Source organism: Bison bison, unplaced genomic scaffold (genome assembly GCF_000754665.1).
Source record: "Bison bison bison isolate TAMUID 2011002044 unplaced genomic scaffold, Bison_UMD1.0 scf7180017864348, whole genome shotgun sequence".
Lineage (NCBI taxonomy): Eukaryota > Metazoa > Chordata > Mammalia > Artiodactyla > Bovidae > Bison > Bison bison.
In genome coordinates, this window is record NW_011494920.1 from 1,452,476 (window position 1) to 1,470,608 (window position 18,133).

Consider the following 18,133-nt stretch of genomic DNA (forward strand, 5'->3'; position numbering starts at 1 on the left):
GCTGTATATTGTCACCCTGCTTATTTAACTTCTATGCAGAGTACATTATGAGAAATGCTGGGCTGGAGGAAGCACAAGCTGGAATCAAGATTGTCCAGAGAAGTATCAATAACCTCATATATGCAGATGACACCACCCTTATGGCAGAAAGCAAAGAAGGACTAAAGAGCCTCTTGACGAAAGTGAAAGAGGAGAGTGAAAAGGTTGGCTTAAAACTCAACATTCAGAAAATTAAGATCATGGCGTCCGGTCCCATCACTTCATGGCAGATAGATGGGGAAACAGGCTTTATTTTTTTGGGCTCCAAGATCACGGCAGATGGTGACTGCAGCCATGAAATTAAAAGATGTTTACTCCTTGGAAGAAAAGTTATAACCATCCTAGACAGCTTATTAAAAAGCAGAGTCATTACTTTGACAACAAAGGTCTATGTAGTCAAAGCTATGGTTTTTCCAGTAATCATGTACAGATGTGAAAGTTGGACTATAAGGAGAGCTGAGTGCCGAAGAATTGATGCTTTTGAACTATGGTGTTGGAGAAGTCTCTTGAGAGTCCCTTGGACTTCAAGGAAATTCAACCAGTCCATCCTAAAGGAAATCAGTCCTGAATATTCATTGAAAAGACTGATGCTGAAGCTGAAACTCCAATACTTTGGCCACCTGATGGGAAGAACTGACTCATTTGAAAAGACTCTGATGTTGGGAAAGATTGAAGGTGGGAGGAGAAGGGGACGACAGAGGATGAGATGGTTGGATGGAATCACCGACTCAATGGACATGAGTCTGAGCAAACTCCAGGAGTTGGTGATGGACAGGGAGGCCTGGTGTACTGCAGCCCATGGGGTTGCAAAGAGTTGGACATGACTGAGTGACTGAACTTAACTATCCCACTGCAGACAGAGAAAATTATGTCAGCACTGTAAAGGCCCCCTGGTTTCTCTAAGGGACAGGGGCTGCTGAATGGGTGTCCAGTGGCCATATCTCACCTTATCACAGTAGGGCATGCAGTTCTTTGCAGTGACGACCATCTCAACTATGCCTCAGAGCTTCTACTTCTGCACCAGAGAAAGTGAACTAAGGGTCTTCACTGAATGTTCTCTATCTTTTTATACTGTTGTTAATGTATGGATTTCTATCAATTTACTGATATTTTTTAAGTATCTAAAAATGAAAGTGTTGGTCACTCAGTCATGTTCAACTCTTACCCCATGAACTATAGCCCGCCAGGCTCCTCTGTCCATGGGATTCTCTGGGAAAGAATACCGGAGTGGGTTGCTAATCCCTTCTCTAGGGATTTACCCGATCCAGGGATCGAACCCAGGTCTCTTGCATTACAGGTGGGCTCTTTACTGCTTGAGCCACCAGAGGAGCTAAAGGCAGGATAAAAGAAAGGGAACAAAGAAGTTTCTTTGTTGGAATAAAAAGTGTGTGTCCTCAGTCACTGTAGTCATGTCTTACTCTTTGTGACCCTATGGACCTTAGCCCGCCAGGCTCCTCTGTCCATGGGATTCTCCAGGCAAGAATACTGGACTGGGTTGCCATGCCCTTCTCCAGGGGACCTTCTTGACCCAGGAATCAAACATGCGCTCTTGCACTGTAGGTGGAGACATACTAAACATGCTCTTTACCCTCTGAGCAATCTGGGAAGTCAGAATAATACATTAGTGCTTACATTTAAATGACATTAGAAAAAAATGTGTAAAAGAAACTTTGTGAAAGTATGCACGGGTTATAATAGTTTCATTCTCCACTACAAAACTGCATACATTTTTGCAATAATTGTATGAAAATTCTTAAGGTATGAAATAAGAGGAAAAAACATTGGCTAGAAAGCAGCACCATTTTTGGAAATTGCCAAGTTGTATACAGATTTTAAACATTTTAACTTCATTTTTATTGATTTAAAATGGCCCACAATTATAATAAGATTCTAACAATGGTTTTTATTTCAGCCTTTGGTCATTGCCAACTTCAACTTTTTGTCATGCAACTAACAATTTGAAGATCATTAATCCCTTACCTAGGAATTCAAAGATGTAAATGTTTCCAGATAAATACATCATTGTTTATTATTGACAAAATCTCTGGAGTTAACATTCTCATAAAAAATGAAAGAAAGCCCACAATAAACATATGGCTAAATTATCAGCTATAACTTGTACAAAAATAATTTTGACAATGAACATAGATAAGACATTGGGCTTCTCTGGTGGCTCAGAAGATAAAGAATCTGCCTGCAATGCAGGAGACGTGGGTTCAGTCCCCGGGTTGGGAAGATCCCCTGGAGAAGGGAATGGCAACCCACTCTAGTATTCTTGCCTGGAGAATTTCATGGACAGAGGAGCCTGGCTGGCTATAGTCCAAGGAGTTGAAAAAGAGTTGGACACAACTGAGCAACTAGCATTCTCATAGCTAGGCACTGGGTTTCAGAAATCACACTTTTTAAACCAAGGAGTTTGGAAGTCTGAGGTGAAAGAGCTGACAAGCGTCTCCATGGCAGCAAAACACTGTTAGGGTCTTCTGTGCACCCCCTTATCAGGCTTGCACTTTGGATTGTAGTTGCTATTTAGATTTGGCATCTCCTTTTCTTTCATGCTTCCTGAGCTTGGCTCTTTGTAGATTTATAGGTCTAGCAATATCCTAGTCTTTAGTGGCTCTGTCTTTGGTGCTATCTGGATCAGCATTTTTATTTTATTTATTTATGTATTTAAAAAATATTTATTTGGTTGCACCTGGGCTTAGTTGCGGTACGTGGGATCTAATTTCCTGACCAGAGATTGAACCTGGGTCCCCTGCGTTGGGAGCGCAGAGTCTTAGCCACTGAACCACCAGGTAAGTCCTTCAGTATTTCTACCAAGCAGTGTGGAGGAAGGTGGAGGTGAGGGAGAGGGTTTCTCCAAGGTAACGAGGTCAGTGAGGACAATCAGGCAGCAAAGGTCAATCATTCATGCAGACAAGAGCAGTTGTAGGCTGGGTGTAAAGAAAACGGGATTCTCCAAACTTCCCTCCTGTTTTACTGAAATTTCTATCTGTAGTTGCCCCAAGCTCCAGTTATTCCATCTGTTTTGTGATTCAGTTTTGTCCCTGGCTACAAATTTCTAACATTCCCATCTCAGTACCTTTTACAAGAATATCTATTGCTGACTCAGCTGTCTGACCACAGTCCAGCCTTCTAGAAACTGGGCAACGTATGATATCCAGTTGAGACTCCAGTCGCTGGCTCTGCTCCTCAGACTGAGCTGCAGACAAGCCTAGTCATGCTAGAGTACAACAGAGCAATGTTTTCAAATCTGTGGATGACACAAAGAGAGGAGGGATGGCGAATGTGATGGAGTCTTTAAAAGGCTCTTGAGAGGTTGGAGATTTAACAGCTATGAGTTTGAATTCCAAATACCATCTCATTAATATAGATGATGGAAAAAATGGCTTGACTATTTTATGTGAAAATACCAGGGTGTTTTGGTTGATCTTAAGTTCAGTGTGACGTGACTTAGCTGCTCTAAAAGCTAATCTTCTTGTGGGCTGCATTAATAGGATTGTGTCCAAATCACGCCAGGCAATAATCTCCGTACACTCAGCTTCAACTGGTCAGGCAACAGCTGACTACTCTTGTTGTGACCTCCGTTCTATAAGGGGGTCATTACCAACCACAGATAATTCTAGGAAAGCAGACCAGGATGGGGAGATCTGGGCTGTCCACTGCACACGGAACTGTTCTGCCAACTGTTTAGCCTGAGCAGTGGCTCTCTATCTGTTAAAACTTAAAAAAAATTTTTTTTATTTTTTATTTATTTGGCTACACCACGTCTTAGTTGTGGCATGCGGGATCTAGTTCCCCGACCAAGGATTGAACCCGGGCCCCCTTGCATTGGGAGCTCAGAGTCCTAGCCACTGGACCACCAGTTTTAGGAAAGTCCCTAAAACTCTTTTGATTCATCAGAAAACTCAGCTGGCTTAGGCAAGAGGAGGGTCATAAATCCTAATGCTTTAGACAGGGCTGCCATTCAGATGAGATACACAGGTACAGTTCTGCTAGTTGTTTATCTCTGGCATCTGCTCTGATGCATTGGTTCCCATAGCATACTGGCTTTAAATATTTTGAATATCACCCCTGGAAACAGAAGAGCCTCAGAGAATCCAGGGCTAGGAATACAACTGAGCTTTAGGAAGGGCTAAGGCCAGGAAATGAAATGTCACTGGAAGGCTTGGCAGTCCTGGCTCTATCCTCCTCCGTCTGTTTCGTTCTTCTCTGTCTGCATGAGACAACTTTCTCCAGTCTCTCTAGTCTACTTGTCAGAAACTGGCTTTGTCTCCATCCCAGCTCCATGTTCCCAACAGAACTTGGCTTAGCATGGAATGCTTACCATCCCTATCAACTGTGGCCGAGTGCATGGAGTATCAACACATCAGACAAACATGGCTTCTAGAAACCCATGCCTACGGGAAATTCCCTGGTGGTCCAGTGGTTAGGACGCTGCACTTTCAGTGCCAACCCAGGTTTGATCCCTGTTTGGGAAACTGAGATTCCCCAAAGTCATGTGAAACAGGCAAGAAATAAATAAATAAACCATCCTCTGTGAACTGAGATGGGGGTAAATAAGGTTATTCTGTGGCAGGCAAATACTCAAAACATTTTGTATCACTTTTTAACTTACTTTGATGTGAAAGCCCTTTTGAAAAGTTGGAGAAACATGTTTTCCTCTACACAAACACACACACAACTTTGTTTATGCTTTCAAGAGATTTCTAGAACCTTGGAACACATTGATGAACCCCAAAATGAGATATCCTGGCCTGGAAATGAAATATTTAGGGAAAAAATATGAATGTCTTCCTCCAAATTGCTGGAGAATTGTTGGGGGAGGGAAATTATGTAAACCCGCCTGCCAATATAGGAGATGTAAGAGACACTTCGATCCCTGGGTGGGGAAGATCCCCTGGAGGAAGGCATGGCAGCCCCCTCCAGTATTCTTGCCTGGAGAGTCCCATGGTCAGAGGAGCCTTCTGGGCTACAGGTTGCAGACAGCACTGAGGTGACTTAGCAAGAGTGCACAGTGGAGAGCTTAAAATGCCATACAAACATGGAAATGTGGTTCCCTTTGGAGGTAATATACTGGGTGATTCTTTTTTGTGTGTTTCCCAATTATCCTGCCAGGAACATGTTTCAGTTCAGTTCAGTTCAGTCACTCAGTCGTGTCCGACTCTTTGCAACCCCATGAATCACAGCACACCAGGCCTCCCTGTTCATCACCAACTCCCGGAGTTCACTCAAACTCACATCCATTGAGTCGGTGATGCCATCCAGCCATCTCATCCTCTGTCGTCCCCTTCTCCTCCTGCCCCCAATCCCTCCCAGAATCAGAGTCTTTTCCAATGAGTCAACTCTTCCCATGAGGTGGCCAAAGTATTGGAACTTCAGCTTCACCATCAGTCCTTCCAAAGAACACCCAGGACTGATCTCCTTTATAATGGACTGGTTGGATCTCCTGGCAGTCCAGGGGACTCACAACAGTCTTCTCCAACACCACAGTTCAAAAGCATCAATTCTTTGGTGCTCAGCTTTCTTCACAGTCCAACTCTCACATCCATACATGACTACTGGAAAAACCATAGCCCTGACTAGACGGATCTTTGTTGGCAAAGTAATGTCTCTGCTTTTGAATATGCTATCTAGGTTGGTCATAACTTTCCTTCCAAGGAGTAAGCATCTTTGAATTTCATGGCTGCAGTCACCATCTGCAGTAATTTTGGACCCAGAAAAATAGTCTGACACTGTTTCCACTGTTTCCCCATCTATTTCCCACGAAGTGATGGGACCGGATGCCATGATCTTCGTTTTCTGAATGTTGAGCTTTAAGCCAACTTTTTCACTCTCCTCTTTCACTTTCATCAAGAGGCTTTTTAGTTCCTCTTCACTTTCTGCCATAAGGGTGGTGTCATCTGCATATCTGAGGTTATTGATATTTCTCCCAGCAATCTTGATTCCAGCTTGTGCTTCTTTCAGCCCAGGGTTTTTCACCATGTACTCTTCATATAAGTTAAATAAGCAGGGTGACAATATACAGCCTTGACGAACTCCTTTTCCTATTTGGAACCAGTCTGTTGTTCCATGTCCAGTTCTAACTCTTGCTTCCTGACCTGCATATAGGTTTCTCAAGAGGCAGGTCAGGTGGTCTGGTATTCCCATCTCTTTCAGAATTTTCCACAGTTGATTATGATCCACACAGTCAAAGGCTTTGGCATAGTATGTTTAGTTTTTCTTTTTTTTTGATCTTTTGGCTGTGCCATAAAGCATGTGGGATCTTTGTTTCCTGATCAGGGATCAAACTTATGCCCCCTGCCTTGGTAGCAAGGAGTCTTAACCACTGGACCACCAGGGAAGTCTCTATATGGTTAGTTTTATAACCAGATAAAGCATTTTTTTAAAAGAAACAGAATCAAAATTTCAAATACTTCAGACAGAGTTGAGAATAGTGGGTAAAACTGATAAGAACACAGATTTTAACCCAATAGTACTGGTTGCCTTAAAAGTAATCACAATGTCCCTGAATCTAGCCTTTCCCCTCTTATAATCTGAAGCCAGAGTATGTCTTTAACTTGTGTTAAAACATAAGTCAGAGTATGTCTGTCTGCTCAGCATCCAACGATGGTTCCCCCACCAGTTCAAAGACTCAGAATCCTTGAGTCTGCCTACAGGCCCCATGTGATCTGGCCCCTGTAATGCCCCCACTTCATCTCTTACAACTGTCCCTCCAGCTCATTCTGATTCCTCTGCTCCTCAAATTTCATCACCCCCTGAAGTGTCTGCAAATGACATGTTCCCAGGTCCACACCATTTTAAACTGCACACCCCTTCACCACTCTCACTGTCCATGGCCCTTACCCTACCCACTTTATTTCTTTCTTAAAAAAGATTAATTTTTTACTAAAGCACGCCTCCCAGGTGCTCACTGGTAAAGAATCCGCCTGCCAATGTAGGAGATGAGGGTTTGACCCCTAGGTCAGGAAGATCCCTTGAAGAAGGAAATTGCAACCCAGGTCTCCAGTATTCTTGCCTGGAGAATCTCATGGACAGAGAAGTATAGTCCACGGGGTCACAGTCAGACCTGACTTAGCAACTGAACCACTAGCACCTCAGCTGACTTACAAAGAAATGGTTTCAGGTGTACGGCAAAGTGATTCAGTTTATATCTCTATAGATATATAAACACACAGATATATTCAGAGATGCGTCTTTTTCAGGTTCTCTTCCATTATAGGCTATTACAAGATACTGAAGATGTGGTATTTATGTACAATGAACTTGTGTGTGCATTCAGAGTTGCTTCAATCATGTCGACTCTGCAACCCTGTGGACCGCAGCCCACCAGGCTCAGTCCATGGGATTCTGGAGTGGGTTGCCATATGCCCTTCTCCAGGGGATCTTCCCGACCCAGGGAGCGAACCCAGGTCTCCTGTGCCTCCTGCACTGAAGGCAGATTCTTTACCAAATGAACCACCAAGGAAGCCCCGCAATGGACCTACTCACTTTCTTTTTCTCCTAGGAGTTATCACCTTCTATAATATTATGTAAAATTTTTACCTTCTGTTGCTCCTCATTTGAATATAAGCTCCTTGAAGACAGAGGATTTTGGTGTTTATTAATTTTTTTTCTTTTTTTGGTTTGCTCAATCCCAAGCACCCAGAACAGTGCCTGGCCAGCAGTGATACTCAATAGACACCTGTTAGAGGAAGGCAGGGAAGGAGGAGTGAAAAAGGACTTGTGGTGGTCAAGCAGAGACACAGTGGGTTTCTCAGGAGGAATTCCTGATATGGAGGAGAAGCTTGGACAACTTGGAAGTTTCACTACAAATGTGAGATTCCATATGATCCAACTCTTCCCTTCTGCCACCACAACCAGATTTTTACTGAGATTACTTGCCATGTGTCTTAGACAGGAATCCTCTGGATACAAGGAAGAGAAACCACTCAGGTTATAATATGTATTAATAGAAAAAAGGAAAGTTTTAATTTAACACATAAAATCTAATGAATTCCAAGGGCAAGAACTCCAGGGTGGCTCTGGAGAAGCTGAAACCAGAATTCTCTCTCTCTTTCTGGTACTTCTGAGGGAGATTTAATCTCTCCCTCAATAGACATCTCATTTCTCCTTCCTGGAGAGCAGCTAGACCTCCCAGCTTCAGGAACCTTTAACTAATTAAAGTCTCAGTCTCCAATCCAAATTCTTCAAGAGTGAATCTGATTGGCTTATCAATTGTTATCCCATACATCAAGTGGTACCATCAGCTGTCATCACAGGCAAGAGCATCAGAGAGTGCAACCACAGCCAAAGAATCTACCCTGGTGGGCTTGGGAAGGGAGGCAGTTCTCAGAGAAGAAGCACAAGAGCTGAACAGGCAAATTGGCCAGCACTCCAAGGCACCACCCCACTGGAATCTAACTGCACTAACATTCTCAACAATCTAATTTCATTTCCCCAGCAATTTCCTGTCTGGAAGAGGTTGCTGATTTCTTTGAAGCTAAAATCGGCACATCCTTCACTTATAAAAATAATAAACAGCTTTCTGAGAAACTTCTGAGGACATTTTTCTACCACCTGGAAAAGCACAATGAGAGGACTCATCCCTAGAATAAGAGTAGCAGAGACTTTACCCTGAAAGAGAGCTGCAACCTGCCACAAAGTTCTGCACCATGAACACAGATGTATATATAACTGCTTTTCATAAGCTTTTTCTAAAAAAAAAAAAAATGAAGGCAATAACACAAATACAGAAATATGCACAAATCACAAGTGTTCAGCTGAATGAATTTCCAACAGTAAACACACTCTTGAAGCCAGCACCCAAATCGAGAAATCAACATTATCACCCAACTTCCCACTGCCCCTCACACACACTATTTCCTGACTTCCATAGTTTAGTTTTGCCTAAGTTTATAGCCTCTGGCCCTTTTTTTTTTCCCTACTGGATTGGCTATCTTGTTCTATTTTTAAAGCAACTTTATTGAAGTATGATTGACATGCAATTCACTGGACATATTCAAAGTGTATGGGTTGACAAATTTAGATCTATGTACACATCAAGAAACCATCACCACAGTCAATCCAGCCCAGCTCCAGATAACCACTGATTCATCTATGGTAGGATCAATGATGTCATTATCATCTGTTTATATTTCTAGAATTTTCTATAAATAAAATCACATTCAATTCAGTTCAATTCCTCAGTTGTGTCCTATTCTTTGCAACCCCATGGACTGCAGTACACCAGGCCTCCCTGTCCATCACCAACTCCTGGAGTTTACTCAAATTCATGTCCATTGAGTTGGTGATTCCATCCAACCATCTCATCCTCTGTCGTCCCCTTCTCCTCCCACCTTCAATCTTTCCCAACATCAGAGTCTTTTCAAATGAGTCAGTTTTTCACATCAGGAGGGCAAAGTATTGGAGTTTCAGCTTCAGCATCAGTTCTACCAAAAATATTCAGGGCTGATTTCCTTTAGGATGGACTGGTTGAATTTCCTTGAAGTCCAAGGGACTCTCAAGAGTCTTCTCCAACACCACAGTTCAAAAGCATCAATTCTTCAGCTTTCAGCTCTCTTTATAGTCCAACTCTCACATCTGTACCTGACTACTGGAAAAACCATAGCTTTGACTAGACAGACCTTTGTTGTCAAACTAATGTCTCTGCTTTTTAATATGCTGTCTAGGTTGGTGAACTGAACTGAACTAGGTTGGTCAAGACTTTCCTTCCAAGGAGTAAGCGTCTTTTTTAATTTCATGACTGCAGTCACAATCTGCAGTGATTCTGGAGCCCAAGAAAATAAAGTCTGCCACTGTTTCCACATCTATTTGCCATGATGTGATGGGACCAGACACCATGATCTTGATTTTCTGAATGTTGAGTTTTAAGCCAGTCTTTTCACTCTCCTCTTTCACTTTTATCAAGAGGCTCTTTAGTTCTTCTTTGCTTTCTGCCATAAGGGTGGTGTCATCTGCATATTTGAGGTTATTGATATTTCTCCCGGCAATCTTGATTCCAGCTTGTGCTTCATCCAGCCTGGCATTTCACATGATGTACATACACTTTTATTTGGCTCTCACTTTTTTTACTCAGAATAATTATGCTGAGATTCATCCATGTCATTACACATATCACTAGTCCATCCCTTTCTACTGCTAAGTAGTAACTCACTGTACAGATATATGACATCCAGAAGGCAATGGCACCCCACTCCAGTACTCTTGCCTGGAAAATCCCGTGGACAGAGGAGCCTGGTAGGCTGCAGTCCACGGGGTCGCAAAGAGTCGGACACGACTGAGTGACTTCAATTTCACTTTTCACTTTCATGCATTGGAGAAGGAAATGGCAATCCACTCCAGTGTTCTTGCCTGGAGAATCCCAGGGACGGTGGAGCCTGATGGGCTGCCATCTATGGGGTCGCACAGAGTTGGACACGACTGAAGTGACTTAGCAGCAGCAGCAGCAGCAACCATTAAAGCATGCTAAGTAGTAACCCACTGTACAGATATATGACATCCATTAACCATTAAGGCATTCAAGTAGTTTCCAGTTTGGGGCTATTTAAAATAAAGGGGCTAAGAACATTGGCACAAAAGAGTTTGAGTGAACATATTATTTCATTTATCTCAGGTATTTAGGAGTGGAATGTCTGGGTCATATGTTATGTGTATGCTTAACTTTATAAGAAACTGCCAAAATGTCTTCCATTTTACATTCTCATAAGCTGTGTATGAGAGTATCAGTTGTTCAGTCATCTCAACTCTTCAAATTTTGTTGTTGCTGTTCAGTTGCTCAATCATGTCTGACTTTTTGTGACCCCATGGACTGCAGCATGCCAGGCTTCCCCATCCTTCACCATCTCCCAGAGTTTACTCAAACTCATGTCCATTGAGTCAGTGATGCCATCCAACCATCTTGTCCTCTGTTGTCCCCTTCTCTTCCTGCCTTTAATCTTTCCCAGCATCAGGGTCTTTTCTAATGAGTCAACTCTTCACAACAGGTGGCCAAAATATTGGAGCTTCAGCTTCAGCATCAGTCCTTTTAATGAATAGCAATCACAGAAAACTAACCAAACTGATTACATGGATCAAAGCCTTGTCTCACTCAACAAAACTATGAAGTATGCCATGTGGGGCCACCCAAGACAGACTGGTCATGGTGGAAAGTTCTAACAAAATGTGGTCCACTGGAGAAGGGAATGGCAAACCACTTCAGTATTCTTGCCTGGAGAAACCCATAAACACTATGAAAAGGCAAAAAGATAGGACAGTGAAAGATAAACTCTCCAGGTCAGTATGGGCCTATATGCTACTGGAGAAGAGTGCAGAAATAACTCCAGAAAGAATAAAGAGTCAGAGCCAAACCAAAAACAATACCCAGTTGTAGATGTGACTGGTGATGAAAGTAAAGTCCAATGCTATAAAGAACAATATTGCGTAGGAACCTGGAATGTTAGGTCCATTGTCAAACAGGAGATGGTAAGAGTGAAAATTGACATTTTAGGAATCAATGAAGCAAAATGGACTGGAATGGGCGAATTTAATTAATATGACCATTATATCTACTACCGTGGGCAAGAATCACTTAGAAGAAATGGAGTAGCCACCATAGTCAACAAAAGAGTTTGAAATGCACTACTTGGGTGCAATCTGAAAAACGACAGAATGATCTCTGTTCATTTCCAAGGCAAACTATTCAATATCACAGTAATTCAAGTCTATGCCCCAACCACTAATTTCAAGGAAGCTAAAGTTGAACAGTTTTATGGTGACCTACAAGACCTAGAACTAACACCAAAAAAAAAAAAATGTCCTTTTCATCATAGGGGACTGGAAACCAAAAGAAGGAAGTCAAGAGATACCTGGAGTAACAGGCAAGTTTGACCTTGGAGTACAAAATGAAGCAGGGCAAAGGCTAATAGAGTTTGGCTAAGAGAATGCACTGGTCATAGCAAACACCCTCTTCCAACAACACAAGAGACAACTCTACACATGGACATCACCAGATGGTCAATACTGAAATCAGACTGACTATATTCTTTGCAGCTGAAGATGGAGAAACTCTATACAATTAGCAAAACAAGACCAGGAGTTGACTGTGGCTCAGATCATGAACTCAGACTGAAATTGAAGAAAGTAGGGAAAACCACTAGATCATTCAGGTATGACTTAAATTAAATCACTTACGATTATACAGTGGAAGTGAGAAAGATTCAAGGGATTAGATCTGATACAGTGCCTGAAGAACTATGGACGGAGGTTAGTGACATTGTACAGGAGGCAGGGATCAAGACTATCCCCAAGAAAAAGAAGTGCTAAAAGGTAAAATGTTTGCCTGAGGAGGCCTTACAAAGAGGTGAGAAGAGAAGAGAAGCTAGAGGCAAAGGAGAACGGTAAGATATACCCATCTGAATGAACAGTTCCAAAGAATAGCAAGAAGAGATGAGAAAGCCTTCTTCAGTGATCAATGCAAAGAAATAGAGAGGGAAAAAAATAGAATGGAAAAGACTAGAGATCTCTTCAAGAAAATTAGAGCTACTAAGGCAACATTTCATGCAAAGATGGGCACAATAAAGGACAGAAATGGTATGGACCTAACAGAAGCAAAGGATATTAAGAAGAGGTGGCAAGAATATACAGAAAACTATACAAAAAAGATCTTCATGACCCAGATAACCACCATGGTGTGATCACTCATGTAGAGCCAGACATGCTAGAATGTGAAACCAAATGGGCCTTAGGAAGCATCACTATGAAAAAAGCTAGTGGAGGTGATGGAATTCCAGTTGAGCTATTTCAAATCCTAAAAGATGATGCTGTGAAAGTGCTGCACTCAATATGCCAGCAAATTTGGAAAACTCAGCAGTGGCCACAAGACTGGAAAGGTCAGTTTTCATTCCAATACAAAAGAAGACAATGCCAAAGAATATTCAAACTATCACACAATTGCACTCATTTTACACGCTAGCAAAGTAATGCTCAAAATTCTCCAAGCCAGGCTTCAACAGGACATGAACTTCTAGATGTTCAATCTGGATTTATAAAAGGCAGAGGAACTAGAAATCAAATTGCCAACATCCATTGGATCATTGAAAAAGCAGGAGAATTCCAGAGAAACATCTATTTCTGCTTTATTGACTACGCCAAACCTTTGACTATGTGGATCACAACAAACTGTGGAAAATTCATTAAGAGACAGAAATACCAGACCACCTTATCTGCCTCCTGAGAAATCTGTATGACAGTCAAGAAGCAACAATTAGAACCAGATGTGGAACAACAGACTGGTTCCAAATCAGGAAAGGATTACGTCAAGGCTGTATATTGTCACCATGCTAATTTAACTTATATGCAGAGTACATCATGCATAATTCTGGGCTGGATGAAGCACAAGGAGGAATCAAGACTACCAGGAGAAATATCAATAACCTCAGATAAACAGATGATACCATCCTTATGGTAGAAAGTGAAGAGGAACTAAATAGCTTCTTGATGAAAGTGAAAGAGGAGAGTGAAAAAGCTGGCTTAAACTCAACATTCAAAAAACGAAGATCATGGCATCCAGTACCATCAAATCATGGCAAATAGATGGGGAAATAATGCAAACAGTGACAGACTTTTTTCCTTGGGCTCCAAAATCACTGCAGATGGTGACTGCAGCCATGACATTAGAAGACGCTTGCTGCTTGGAAGAAAGCTATGACAAACCTAGATAGCATATTAAAAATCAGAGACATTACTTTGCCAACAAAGGTTCATCTAGTCAAGGCTATGATTTTTCCAGTAGTCATGTATGGATGTGAGAGCTGGACCATAAAGAAGGCTGACTGCCAAAGAATTGATGCTTTTGAACTGTAGTGTTGGAGAAGACCCTTGACAGCTCCTTGGACTGCAAGGAGATCAAACCTGTCAATCCAATCAAAGTATTCCTAAAGGAAATCAGTCCTGAATATTCATTGGAGGGACTGATGCTGAAGATGAAGCTCCAATACCTTGGCCGCTTGATGCGAAGAACTGACTTATTGGAAAAGACCCTGATGCTTGGAAAGATTGAAGGCAGGAGGAAAAGGGAGGGAATGACAGAAGATGAGATGGTTGGATTGCATCACTGACTCCATGGACATGAGTTTGAGCAAGCTCCAGGAGTTGGTGGTGGACAGGGAAGCCTGGTGTGCTGCAGTCCATAAGGTTACAAAGAGTTGGACAAGACTGAGCAACTGAACTGAACTGAATTGAATGAATATTGAAGGTTGGTTTCCTTTAGGATTGACTGGTTTGATATCCTTGCAGAACAAGGGATTCTCAAGAGTCTTTTCCAGCATCACAGTTCAAAGCATCAGTTCTTCAGCATTCAGCCTTCTTTATGGTCCAACACTAACATCCATACATGACTACTGGAAAAACCATAGCTTTGAGTGTTCAGATCTTTGTCAGCAAAGTAATGTCTCCACTTTTTAATATGCTGTCTGAGTGTGTCATAGTTTTTCTTCCAAGGAGCAAGCGTCTTTTAATTTTGTGGCTGCAGTCACCATTTGCAGTGATTTTGGAGCCCAAGAAAGTAAATTCTGTCACTCTTCCCATTGTTTCCCCATCTAGTTTCCATGTAGTGATGGGACCAGATGCCATGATCTCCTTTTTTTGAATGTTTTCAATTTTAAGTGTTCTGATATGTGTGTCCATGGGGCTTCAAAGCACCAGACTCAGTGACTGAGCACAATAGATGTGTAGTGGTATCTAATTGTGATATTGTGTGATTTGCAAATATTTCCTCCCCCAGCTTGTGGCTTGTCTTTTCATTCTCTCAGTGGTATCTTTCAAAGAGCAGGCATTCTTAATTTTGATAAAAGACCAATTTATCATTTTTTTTTCCTTTTTGGATCATGCTTTGAGCATCATATCTAAGAGATCTTTGCATAACTCAGTCACACAGATTTTCTCCAGAAGAGAAAATCTTTATGCTTTTTCCAGAAGTTTTCTTTTTATTGGGTTCTACTTTAATTATTTATAATCTATTGTGAGGTATATCTGCACATGTGCTGCAAGGTATGGTTTGAATTTGTTGTTGTTGTTCTTGCATTTTGGTATCCAATTGCTTTAGCATCAATGATTGAAAAGACTATTCTTTCTTGTTTGAATCGCCTGTGCACCTTTGTCAAAAATCAATTGACCATGTGTGTGTGAGTCTATTTCCGGACTGTTTTCTGTTCCATTAATCCATTTGCCTATCTTTTTTCTTTTCTCTTCCATTATAGTTTATTGTAAGATATTGAATATAGCTCCCTGTGCGATAACCTTGTTGCTCATTTTATATATAGTAATTTGTATCTGCTAATCCCAAACTCCTAATTTATCCTTTACCCCAACTTCCCGATTGGTAACTATAAGTTTGTTTTCTATGTCTGTGAGCCTGTTTCTGTTTTGTATATAAGTTCATTTGTATCATTTTTTTAGATTCCATATATAAGCGATATCACAGGATATTTGTCTTTGTCTCACATAATTCACTGTATAATAATTCCCTAGTCCACTCATGTTGGTGCAAATGGCATTGGTTCATTCTTTTTTGTGGTTGAGTAATATTCCACTGTGTGTGTGTGTGTGTGTGTGTAACAGATATTCTTTATCCATTCATCTGTCGATGGACATTTAAGTTGCTTCCATGCCTTGGCCATTGTAAAGGTACTGCTATGAATATTGGGGCACATGTATCTTTTCAAATTAAGAGTTTTCATCATTTCTACATTCATGTCTAAGAGTGGGATTATTGGATCATATGGTAACTCTAGTTCCAATTTTTTCACACTTTTCTATCTTGATGCCAGTACTATCAAAGACAGTACTGCTGCTGCTGCTGCTGCTAAGTCGCTTCAGTCGTGTCTGACACTGTGCGACCCCATAGACAGCAGCCCACCAGGCTTCCCCGTCCCTGGGATTCTCCAGGCAAGAACACTGGAGTGGGCTGCCATTTCCTTCTCCAATGCGTGCAAGTGAAAAGTGAAAGTGAAGTCCCTCAGTTGTGTCTGACCCTTAGCAACCCCATGGACTGCAGCCTACCAGGCTCCTCTGTCCATGGGACTTTCCAGGCAAGAGTGCTGGAGTGGGGTGCCACTGCCTTCTCCAAAAGACAGTACTACACTGTCTTTATAAGGTGGGTTTCTATGTCTTGGAGTCAAGTAGCATAAATTCTCTAACTTTGCCCCTTTCCAAAGTTGTAGCTACTTAGGTCCTTTGCATTTCCATATGATTTTCAGAATCAGCTTATCAATTTTGGAAAAAATGTTTGCTGAGGTAGTGATTGGAATTGTGTTAAATTTACAGATTGTTCTGGGAGAAAACTGACAAGTTAATAATATTGACTTTCTATCCATGAACTAAGTATATCTTACTTGGGTCTTTAATTTCTCTCAGTGATGCTATGTCTCGAATCTATGGATTTACAGTTGCAACAAATTTGGATAATTTTTGGCCATTATCTTGTCAAGTATTCTTCAGTGCTTCCCACTTTGGAGACTCCAATTATATGCATATAGATTCTTTGAGCCGGTCCCATTTTCACTAATGCTCTGTGCATTTTTTTCAATCTTTTTTTTCTTTCTCTGTTCCTATTTCTCTATGTCTAAATTCACTAAAACTTTCTTCTGTGATGTCTTATCTGCTATTAATTGCATGTAGTATGTTTTTCCTCTCAGTCATTATAATTTTCATCTATAAAAGTTTGATTTAGGTCTTTTTAATATCTTCCATGTCTCTACATAACATGTTAAATCACTGCTCTAGCTTACTGAACATATGATATACAGCTGTAACACCTTTTATAAGTTTGTCAAATAATTTTACCATCTATATCACTACTCGGAGAAGGCAATGGCAACCCACTCCAGTACTTTTGCCTGGAAAATCCCATGGATGAAGGAGCCTGGTAGCCTGTAGTCCATGGGGTTGTGAAGAGTCGGACACAACTGAGCGACTTCACTTTCACTTTTCACTTTCACGCATTGGAGAAGGAAATGGCAACCCACTCCAGTGTTCTTGCCTGGAGAATCCCAGGGACGGGCGAGCCTGGGAAGCGACTTAGCAGCAGCAGCATATCACTACTGGATTGGCTTCAGCTGAGTTTTCTCCTCATTTGTGAGTCATATTTACCTGTTTCTTTGTAATGTCTGATCAATGTAAAATCCAGAATTTTTGATTATCAAATCACATGTTATAAACAGTGAAAGAAGCATGCACTTAAGGCACACTAATCAGACTTTAACAAATTTTACAAAAATATGTGATATATGTTTATACTAAAATGATATTATCTTTAGATTTAGGAGAGCAGTCAGTTAATATTTTTAGCAGATTAAAAGTATATTAAATAGTGGTACAAGTTGTAAATGGGGAAAACTGTGGGCACAACTGTAGAAAATGAGTTGGTGTTAGATATTTTTGCTTTCCTATGAATATACCGAGCTGTGATTTAGGACAGAGTTAAGTTTATTGGGAGCAGTTTGAACCTATGGGATCTTGCTATCAAGTACTCTCAGGCAGAGTCACAGCAGCATTTAGTCTAGAGATAATTTTTCCCCACGCCTGAGACAAAAATCCTATAGTACTTTGTGAATTATGATGTTTTTGACTCTGCCTGGGAGAACAGGAACTGTTTCCACCTGGACGGTTCCCTGGCGATTATTCCCTACAGTCCCTTCCGGTGACTCTGGCCCTAGTGCTGGGTGGTTTCTTCACCTGCATCTGCGAATCCATACTCATCTGAGATGTTTGGGGACGCCCCGAGTGGGGATCTTGAGTGCTCTCTCTGTGTAGCTCTTTCCTATCTGGTGTAGTGTCTTGTGGCTTCAAACCACAGTTCAGTTCAGTTCAGTTCAGTTCAGTCGCTCAGTTGTGTTTGACTCTTTGCGACCCCATGAATCACAGCACACCAGGCTTCCCAACTCTCAGAGTTCACTTAAACTCACGTCCATCGAGTTGGTGATGCCATCCAGCCATCTTGTCCTCTGTCGTCCCCTTCTCCTCCTGCCCCCAATCTTTCCCAGCATCAGAGTCTTTTCAAATGAGTCAACTCTTTGCATGAGGTGGCCAAAGTATTGGAGTTTCAGCTTCGGCATCAGTC